Raw genomic sequence first — 11454 nt, 5'->3', positions numbered from 1 at the left:
AAAGATGAAGGGGGTGACATAGGAAGACATTGACATCTTTCGGGAATCTGTTCTCTTCTTCTTTCCTATGGATTCTGGAGATTGGGTCATACTGAGGATTAGAAACAAATGCCTTTATTCAATGAAGCATCTTGTTAGCCTCAGAAAGTTTGTTCTTAAAATTGTGATAGACAGCAAGGCATGCAGATGACACCTTTAATTCCAGCATCTAAGAGAGGGAATCAAGTGACTTACTAAGGGTTTGAGGACAACTTTAAACAAGAATATTTAAAAAGTCAATAGATGAGAGCCAGGTGAAATGGCAAAAGCCTATGATAATCCCATCATGCAGGTCGGCAGGGCCAATAGCTTCAGGACAGAGTCTCCTACATCAATACAAATAAGAAAATCAGAGCAAGGAGAACAATTTATCTGGCATATGAATAAATTAGGAAACCCCCCTGCTGCTATACTCTAGCAGCCCCAGGGTAAGACTAAATGGAACTTTGGGAAATATGACCTTAGGAAAGGCCTCATGCCCAGCCTCTCCACTGCTGGACCTGGAAACAAGCTTCTCACAGCATCAACTGTCAGGTGCTATTTCAGTGCCTCTATACAGCAAGGTGGGAATGAGTACATTGAGAAAGGGGGAAGTAACCCAAGGACCTGGGGATCTGTGGAACATAGCAGACACTGACACTTTTCTTATATTCATGCATATTCCAGGGTCATCACTGCTGATCTACAATACTAACTCTTTTTTGCTTCATTCAAGTCTTGCTAAGACTAAGGCTACTTGGAAGTAACACAAGGATGAGAGGTGCTCTGTGGTGTCAGGATATAGGGCAGTGCAGTGTAGGCACAGATGTTGGGGACTTAGACCTGTTTGAGCCCAGAACTGGGCTGAAGCAGCAGTAAGAGCTCTGATGGGGTCGTGGGCTGCATCTGAAGATTTTGCTGGGGATGAAGCTTACAATAGGTCTTCTCCAGCTGCAGCATTTGCATATTTGGGATTAGCCAGCCAGTAAGCCAGCCTGGGCAATATATTCCAGATTCATCCTGCCCCTCTGCAGGCCTGATAAAGACTGGAAAAGTTTGTTCCAAGGTTGAGAAGATACCTTACAATTAAATGACTTCTGGAGGGTAGTTGTTATTCTATGGACCCAGGCACATAAGATCTCCACTGACATGTTTAGTGACATGGACATGTCTTCTGAAGCAAAAGGGCTAAGCATGGACTTCCTGGATATTGAGGCTAATGTGAATTTTTCTACAGAACATCCCAGACACCCATTGCTCAGATCCCCCTGCCCCTCTTTATGGGGCCATAAGCCTTGAAGGATTAAGGAACCCAGAGCTCTGCTCGATTCCATGTAAAAACTCATTCATCCCCAAATATACTATGCTCAAACCCACTATGTAAAGGGTTTGAACAACTCAATAGGGAATCAGTAAGCTTGACATATATGATCGAATACTTTCCCACCCTATCACCCACTCCCACCATAAATCACCAACTCCTGGTGCCTCTACATGAGATAAAATTCATAGATCATTGTAGACCAGAATCCTTCTTAGTGTTTATGTTTTCTCTATTTAGACCTGTGCTTAATACCTGTCTCCACAGTGAACCCTCCATTCCATCCCACCTTTCATTCTTATCCTCTGGAATTTTGAAATTGATGAGTTTATCTCTCATTATTAAGAAAGTACTGTGTTTTTCTTGGGTAGTATGCTGAGGGGTGGAGTTGGGGGTAGGCAGAAAGAAAAACAGAGACTCAGAAAAACCCTCTCTATGCTCCAGTTCAGAGGAATCTGAGTTATAGTCTTGTATTCTCTGTTAGTAAATGTGCATCTAAATGGTCACCCAGGTAGCCATCCTCATTCTTCTGTATTGGTGGCACTCCTGTGGTACATGAAAGAAAGTACCATCTTTGCGCTCATGGACACTCTATACTTTGCCCTTACCATCCAGCAGCATCCCTCTGTCCAGAGGATACTCAGACCTTTATTTTCTATTTTCAAAATTCATCCAGGTGCTTGGATAATAAAGCTTAGAACACAGTACTGATGAAAGCTTGCTTTCTGTTCAATGTTTGTCCCCATGCTCAGGACCAATGGTCATTTAGAAGACAGCTGCTACTACCTACTGATAAATGACTGGACTGCATTCTGGTTTCCATCTGGAACCCTTGAGTTGAACCCCATGAGTCTAGCTAGGCACTTTGGATGGAACACATTTTCTAATATAGTAAATTGCAGGTAAGAAATGTATTAGGCTGGGTGTAGTGGTGTTTGTCATTAATCCTAGAACTCAGAAGACAGTCACAGCTTTATGAGCTCAAGACCTAGCCTGCACACTAAGAATACATACAGAGATCCTGTTTAAAAAACAGCAAAAGAAAGACTGTTACTCAAAATTCAAAAGAAAGAAAGGAAGGTATCAGATTTGTTATCTTGAATCCCCAGAAAAATGATTTTCCATATGTAAGACATAAAAGTGAAATGGAATATCAAATACTCTAAGAATCATAGCAAGCCTGGAAATTGGGCCTGTGGCAAAGCACATGTCTAGAACGCACCAGGGAAGAACTTGGGCTATGGAAAAATACTAGTGGACTAGCCTAGCAAGAGCAGTTCCTGGGTTCATCCTAGCACTGAAGACTAGAGAAAAAAATAGGGCTGTTGTCACAGGTCTGTAATGTCAGTTGCTGAAGGCTCTGATGTAGGAAAATTGAAAACTCTAGGTGACCCTGGGCAAGTCAATGAGAACCTCATTCAAAATAAAAACTATAAAGAGTGGGCCGGTGTGATGTCTCAGCAGTCTTACTGCTCCTATGGGAGATGAGAATTTGATTTCCAGCCCCCATGTCAGGTAGCTTATATCTGACTGTAACTGTAGTTACAGGAAAATTTTAAGTCTCTGCTCATTGAGGGCATCTATATTCAAATGTGTAAAGGCACATACAATCAAAACTATCAAATCTTAGATGAGTGGTGGTGGTGCACATCTTTAATCTCTGTATTCTGGGTGTAGAGGCAGGCAGATGTCTATGCATTTAAGGCCAACCTGGTCTACAAAGATAGTTTCAGAACTGCCAAAGCTACATAGAGACACTGTCTCAGTAACAAAACAAAACAAAATGAAACGAAACAAAGCAAAAAAGATATAGCAGTCAATAAGATTGCTCTTCAAAAGTCCATGGCCACCAAACCTGAATATATGAGATTTAGCTCCCAGGGAATACGCTGGTAGGTCTGCTTCACCATGCACATTAATAAGGCATCTAAACACACAAATAGATTTTAATTAATTAATTTACATCACAAACCCTGCTCCTCCTCCAAGTCCCTCTTTCACAGAGTCCCTTTCCACATCCTCCCCTCTCTATAGCCTCTTAGAGGCTATCCCTCTCCAGTTATCTATCACAGCAAATCTCTGCCAATTTAGGTGCATCCTCTCTCATTGATGCCATACAAGTAAACCATGAAAACTAAGCTGCCTGTCTTCTACATATGTGCTGGGAAACTCATTCCAACCAGTGTATATTCTTTGGTTGGTGGGTCAGACTCTGAAAGCTCCCAGTGGTCTAAGTTTGTTGACTCTTTTGGTCCTTCTGTGGGGTTCCCAATTACTTCAGGGTCTTTATTCCTTTTACCAATTCTTCTCTGTCACAGACCTCTGTCTAATATTTGGCATAATATTTGGTAGGTATCTGCATTTGTTTCAGTCTGCATATTTTTTTGAGTTATGACTCCCTGTCTTATCCTTGCTGGCCTGGAACTAGCTGTGTAGACAAAGCTGACTAGCCTTAAACATAAAAGTGTATAGGATTGAAGGTTGTGCACAGTGTATCTGCCTAAAATTTTAAAAATAACTAAAGTTTCTTTACAAAATAGAGCTTGGTATTGAAGTGTACCATAAAAATTCTAAAGCTCTGGATCAAGTTCATGGTATCTCCAAATATAAACAAAATGAATCTCTTTTTGTGGTCACTGGACATCATAGTTGTTTTCAGGATTTCTCAGAGCTTAAAAAATGTGTCTTTGGTGGCACACCTTACAAGAATGAAAATTTTTACTTGTTATCAAAATTTTCCTATTCTTAAAAGAATACGTACCATTAATTGTGATCTGGCTTTTCCCTTTCCAGCTTGTTCCAGATTTTTCTAACATTTTATTTAGCTTAGCTGCAATTCAATAATAAATCTAATGCTGTCAATAGTGTGAAGTATTAAAATAGAACAGATTAATTTTTTTCTCTCAAAACCATTTTACTAACTTATAGAAATCACACAGTGGGTGATTATTACAAAACACTAAACACTGTTGATACCTACCCCTTCACCTTTAGAAAATATGTAACCATTTTGTTCGATACTCACCAGCTATTTTATTTTGTTGCTGTAATATTCCTGCCCATCATTGGCAGAGAAAAACAACTTGACTCAAAGTAGGGCCATGCTGACCACATACCCTATTATGTTCTGTGTATAATGAGGTTTGTTAATCTTAAGAAAATCCACAGCCATAAATTTCATTTAGAATCTGTCAAATTAAATGTCAATATGAACTGTTATGTTTAAAATGGGTTGAGACAGGGTTAACCAACTACTTGACAGAGCTTCCTGCATCTGCTACTCGGTTTTACTCTTTCTTCCCTTCTCCCTCCTCCTCCCTCCCTCCCTCCTCCCTCCTCCCTCCCCTCCCTCCCCTCCCCCCCCTTTTTTTCCCTCTTCCTCCCTTTCTCTTTCCTTCCTCCTCTTTTCTTTTCTTTTTCTTTTTTCCCCTTTTCTTTTTCTTTTTTTTTTTTTTTTTAGTTTTAGCCTTTATAAGTTGGTTCTGAGAAATGTTTGTGGTACAGATTTCAGCTCCTGAGTCTGACTGGAAGCTGTGTCCTCACCAGTTTTTACGTGAGTGCTCAATAATCAATCCCTGTCTCACTGAAACCAGTGTTTGTATGGTTTGTGGGGTTACTTCTGAACCCCAACAAATGCCAAGATTAGTTTGCAGTGAATCCTGGAATGTCAGCTTACATATACATCCTATCATTCAGCAGACACAAAAAGGAGCAACAGATCACAGATTCCAGCTTGGTCTACACACAGAGACATTGTCTCAAAAGGAACCAAATACAGGAGTTTGATTATTGAAAATAATAAAACATTCTGTAAATAATGGAAAAAATATACACACGCATATTTTAAAAACCACAGAACTTAAATGGGTGGTACACATGCCTTTAATCCTAACCCTTGGGAGGCAGAGGCATACAGAGTTTAAGGCTATCCTGGGCTACTAAACTAATTATCAGATAGCCAAGGCTACACAGAAACCCTGTCTGGAAAAACAAACAATAAAAATCCCAACAAGGAAATCAAGAAACTACAAAGAGGCAGGAGTAAATGGGTGGGTGGGTGACTGAGCACTTTTATCAAATTAGGAGGATGTGGGGATGAGATAGGGTGGTTTCCAGAGTGGAAACTGGGGAAGGGGATAACATTGAAAAGTAAATAAAGAAAACATACAAGAAAAGAAAAGAAAAAAATCACACACTTTATAGAATTAAAAAAAAAACCTAGAGAAATTTCTAATCCTAATATACAACTACATACAAGCTAGAAGCTCAACATTCAGGGCACTAACTCAAGAGGTTCAATAATTCCTCATGAGGTAGATAAAGAACCAGATCCTGATCCAGGGTTGGGTAGGGTGGGGTAAGTGGGATGGGGTGTGGTGGTGTTTGTAGTCTTGGGGGCACATGCCTTTAATCCCAGTACTTGGGAGGCAGAGGTAGGCAGGCTCTGTGATTTAAATGCCATACTGGTCTACAGAGCAAGCCTAAGGATGGCCAAGAAACCTTATCTTGAAAACAACTGAAAGAGCCAGAGTTGGGGTCAATATAAGGCCAGTGGGAAAGTTCCAACACAAACCTCCAAGCACAAAGACCCATCTCTTCCTGGGAGTAGCTAGTTCGTGGAGCAACTGCAAGCCAATTGTCAAACAAAGCCACCTGTGCCTCACAACCATCTCTCTTGGTATAATCCAGAACAGTCCACTGACCATGAGTCACTTTGAAGGTTGCTTTGCCCCACTGATAGTAGCCTTCTTAGCTATCAATTGTTTGTATTCTGTCCCAAATGTTCTCACTCTGCCCAAATTGCTTACAAGGTATATAACTCCCAGTTAGAGTCTGCTTAGGGTCACCTCTCTTCGAAAGGGATCTGCTCCTAACTCCTCGTTGGAATAAAGTTTCCCTTGAATTTGCATTGATTGCCGCCTCTATGAGTCACACTCAAGGAGTCCCAGATAGGGTTCAGTTCAGACCTCACACCACAACAAACAAAAACAAAAAAGTCAGCTCCTGTATTAATAATCAAAAATAAACTGGGTATGGTATCATGTAACTATATAGTGTTGTTTCATGACATCTCTTCTGGAAAAAATATTAAAATGAGAATAATACCACAGCCATGGAAAATTTAAGATGTTAGGTATAGAACAGTATAACCCAAGTTGTGAGTGAAGTAACACCTCCCCCCACTTGAGAAACACCAGGCCTGAACCTGGTAGATTTGTAGGTCAATGCCTTCCGCAAAAATGGCCCTCCACTCTAAAAGTGTCCAATGTCTTCACTGCTGATCCTAGAAATTCACAGGCTTTTCCTGTGATCTCTGCCCTAAGTGCCAATGAAAGAATTAATCTGGCCTGCCTTGGTGAAAGCATCAAATGTCCACAGGCATCCTGGGGAGATAATGTACACAGAAAGTTCAAACCAACTCCAGGATATAACTTGGAGTACTTAGAACACAGTAACACCCACTGTCCAGCTCCCACAGATTCAGAAAATGTTACAATCTGTCTTCAAGGCCATCTCCTCCTGGACACTCACTGAGTTCTTGAAAAGAGAAAACTTTTTGATCCAAGGTTGAGAGTGGCTGGGTGAGGTCTACAAGAGTGTCCATGTCATGAATTTCTGAGCCAGAGTTTCTTAGCAGATGGACCTTGTTTCTTGAGCATCCTTTGTGTCTCAAGTTATCTCATTGTGTTCGACATTGGAGCTTTGGCTGAGGCTGAGTACATCTTGAATGAGACTCACAGAGACAGTGATCGATGCAAAAGCAAGAGGAGTTTAATTCTGACATGTCCTCACTTCAAGGAGAAATGACCCTGAGCAGACTCTAACAGGGAGTTTTATATACACCTTGCAAACAATTGGGGCAGTATCCAAACAATTGGAAACTAGGCAGGGTGTTATTGATGGGGTGAAATGAGTTTCAAGCTGACTCCTGGTCAGTGGAACGTTGTGAACTTTCCAAGGGGAAGGATGGTTGGGAGTCAAGGGGGGGTGTTGGGTGGCAGGAGGGTCACAGGCAGCTTTGTTTGACAGTTTGGCTTGAAGTTGCTCCAGGAACTAAACTAGTCCTACCATCCTTGGAAGGGAAGGTTCTTTTGTGTTTGGAGGTTTGTGGTGGAATTCTCCCACTGGCCTTAGATTGAACGCATCTCGGGCACTTTCATTGCTGAAGATGGGGATATAAGTATCAGCAGTCAGGGCTATAGGGCACTTATCCAAACACCATGAAGGCATTATACAGCAAGCCAATTGCCACCATGAAATTAAATGGAGAGAAAAAGTAATTTCACCCAAGGCAGGGACAAGTTAAGGCAATTCCCTCTCTGACTACTCAAATTAGTACTTGGAAGTTTTAATTAGAGCAGTAAGACAACTAAAGTAGATCAAAGGGTTAACATTGGAAAGGGAGAACTCAAAGTATTGCTTTTGGCAGGTGATTTGGTAGTATACATTACTAACTTTTTGTTTTGTTTTTAACTAGGGGTTATAGCTCTGCTTAAATTGTTTATATGATCCTGATTTAACTTTGGTAGGTGTAAGCTATTGAGAAATTTATTCATTTCTTGTAGAATTTCCAATTTGGTAGATTAAAGGGTTTTTTTTAAATTCTCTTATACATTACACCCAAACCTCAGTTTTCCTTCCCTCCACTCTTCCCAGTTTCTCCCACCTCTCCTTTCCTTACATTCATTCCTCCTCCAATTCCCTCTAGAGCAGAGCAGACCTCCCAGGAATATCAACTGAACAATGGATAACAAGTTACAATAAGTGTAGGCAAAAACCCTCATAAAATGACTGGATTACACAACCCGGTAGGAAATAAAGTGTACTGAGAACTGGAAAAAGAAACTTTTAATGGTAGGACTGTAACACAAACCTAGCTGGAAAACTGTTAATCTACATTTGTCTTGCCAGCAAGATATGCTGGGATAAAGGTGGTGCAAAACTTGTGGGAGTGGCCAATGGATGACTGGTCCCCCCTGAGGGAAACATCACAAGTGAAAACTCACACAACATCTTAGGTTCAGGAAATTTTCATCTATGATTTTTCTTGAAAATATTTTCTGGGCTTTTGAACTGGGTTTCTTTTCCTTCCTCAATTTCTATTATTCTTATATTTGCTCTTTTCATAGTGTCCCAGATTTTCTGAATGTTTTGTGTCAGGAGTATTTTAGATTTTACAATTTCTTTGACTGAGGTATCCCTTTCTTTTTCTGTTTCACCTTCAATGCCTGAGACTCTCTCTTTCTTATTTTGTCTTTTATTGCTGAAACTTGCTTCTAGTTCATGTTTTAATTTTCTGAACTTTTCCATTGTAGAATTTAGTCATTATTCTTATTCAGTTTATTTCTAATTTCAGATTTTGAATTTTTATTTTCAAATTTTATTTTGTTTCCTTCCACAGGTTGTTTGGGGTTTCCTACATTTCTTTAATGGATTTATTCATTTTCTTTTAATGTTTGTGTTTCCTGGTTTTCTTTAAGGTATTTATTTGCTTCCTACTTAAGGGTCTCTATCATCTTCTTACAGGTGATTAAATATCTTTTTTAAAAATTTTCATTCAGCTATGTTGAAATAATTCAGGGCCTGCTATGGAAAAGTGGCTGAGCTGCAGAACAAATATATGTTCCTGGATTTTATTGATTATGTTCTTACACTGGAGTCTGCACATCTGGAATTGGGATGATTGTAGATCTAGGTATTGATTTTTTAATTTGTCTTTGCTGAATGGAAGGGTTTTTTTGGTGTCTGTTTCCTCTGTGAATTTTAAGTAAGGGTGACAGTTGTGTATGTTGCCTGGCAGTAAAATATTCTGTGGACTTGGTAAATATGTTCTCTCAGAGTTACAGGAAAATGTGTTTCTGGGTAGTGGGATCTAACAATCAGGAATAGGCAAACACTTGGATCTGAAGAGGTTCAGAGGAGGGATGAGAATAGTATTTTAACCAGGTTCTGTTTGCTTAGTTTCCCTGAAATGTGAGTAGACAGTGATTAGAGAATGCATCAGAAGTGATGTTATAGCTCTGGGACATGATACTCGGGAACTGGATGTAGACAAAGAAAATTAGGGAGGAAGACTGCCCACATGCTTCCTTGGCAAGAGTCATCTGTGGGTTAGAAGGGGATGCCTGGTAGAATGAAGGGCTGGGGTAACATAACAAGCAGATGGGCTGGAGATTAGTGGAGGGAAAGGTTCATAGGATCTGCAGAATATATGGATATAGGGGAGGAAGTGTGCACCTGGTGTTCTGTTGAATAATGAAGGCTATGGAGAATTGGGTTTGGAGGAGAGGAGGGAGAAATGAAGGTCTACAGTTAGTTCAGCCTGTTAGGTGGTGTAGTCACAGGGAATGTATGCTGGTGTTGCAGACTGGGATACTTGGCATGGTTTCTGGAACAAAGGGTTACAGAGAGAAGGTTTTGTGACCAGGTGGACTGGGATATGGGGAAAGGGAGAGGCAGCAATTATTCTAATAAAAAGGTTTTGGATGAATTGGATATTGTTTTTTTAATGCTGGAATATGTTTTAGGTTTAGGTTTGTTTTATTATGACTATGCCTCTGTTCTTAACTCTTGAAGTAAGAAACTAACTAATTAATTAATCTATTACTTTACTTTTTGATATAGATTTTCTCTGTATAGCCCTGATTGTCCTGAAACTTGCTCTGTAGACTCAGCTGCTCTCAAAGTCAGAGATTCATCTTATCTGCCTTCATCTCCCAAACGCTGTGTTTAAAGGCATGCCCTACCATCAGCTTGATAGAAAGTATTTAAATTTTGACTTTTACAAGAGGCTACAGTGGAGGGATTTTGAGCTTTTCAAAGAGATTTGGACTTTTAAAGAGAATGGATATTTGTAGGTACTGGACCTTTAACCTGAATTTGTAAAGACTGTGGAGCTTTTAAAGTACTTTATATTTTAATGTGAGATCTTAGGGATGAATGAGATAGAAAAGGTGTGGCTTGATGATCATAACTTGGTGTGTAAAGTTGACAAGGGGTCAATAGTTTTGGATAATTTTATGTCAGTATGACACAATCTGAAGACATTTGAGGGGTAGCAATCTCAATTAAGAAAACACCTCTATAACACTGGGCTATTGGCAAGACTTTGGGAACTTCTTAATTGGTGTTTTTTGATGGTGAGGGAGACTGCTAAGTGAATGGTGGCATTCCTGAGCTGATAGTTCTGGGTTCTATAAGAAAGAGGCTTTATAAACCATGAGGAGCAAGTAAGCAGTACTCCTCAATGGCCTCTATGTCAGCTCCTAACTCTGTTACTGCTCTGTTTGACTTCCTGTCCTATCTTCCATTCCATGATAAAAAAGATATGAAACCCAACCCAAGTAAGTCCTTTCTCCCAAAATTGTTAGCCATGGTGTTTCATCATAGCAATACTAGTCCTAATGAAGACACCGTCACATCAAGGAGGCTCTTGCAGCCTGTGGGTTAATTCATTCTGCAGCCCCATCCTATGGAAGCATAGCTGTGTTGAGTATACCTTTCTTTATTGAACAGGCATATATAATGATGATTTGTTTGAGAGCTGAAAACCTTAACAGAGACTTGTCACTGCCCTGTAAGGTCTCCTGATACCTTGGGCCTCCAGCCCAGAAGAAATTTGATCTCTACTGCTTGGTGACTATCTCAAAAAAATGGAACTATACTCATCATGCTGTCCATGGGTCTTCCAAATTTCTTTCCATTGTTGGGTACCCCTTATTGATTGTTAATTGCCTGCTCAGATTTCCATCTTCCTGTTACCTTCTCCATAGCACACTTCCTTTTTTTTTTTGTGGTTTTGGGAAGTAGATCTTTTTTCCATTGTAAGAGATTAATTTTTTTTTTGATTTTTTTCTTTATTAACTTGAGTATTTCTTATTTACATTTTGAATGTTATTCCCTTTCCCGGTTTCCGGGCAAACATCCCCTTCCCTCCCCCCCTTCCTTATGGGTGTTCCCCTCCCCACCCTCCCCCATTGCCGCCCTCCCCCCGACAGTCTAGTTCACTGGGGGTTCAGTCTTAGCAGGACCCAGGGCTTCCCCTTCCACTGGTGCTCTTACTAGGATATTCATTGCTACCTATGAGGTCAGAGTCCAGGGTCAGTCCATGTATA

Source organism: Rattus rattus, chromosome 2 (genome assembly GCF_011064425.1).
Source record: "Rattus rattus isolate New Zealand chromosome 2, Rrattus_CSIRO_v1, whole genome shotgun sequence".
Classification (NCBI taxonomy): domain Eukaryota; kingdom Metazoa; phylum Chordata; class Mammalia; order Rodentia; family Muridae; genus Rattus; species Rattus rattus.
Note: the sequence above shows the minus strand (reverse complement) of the source record.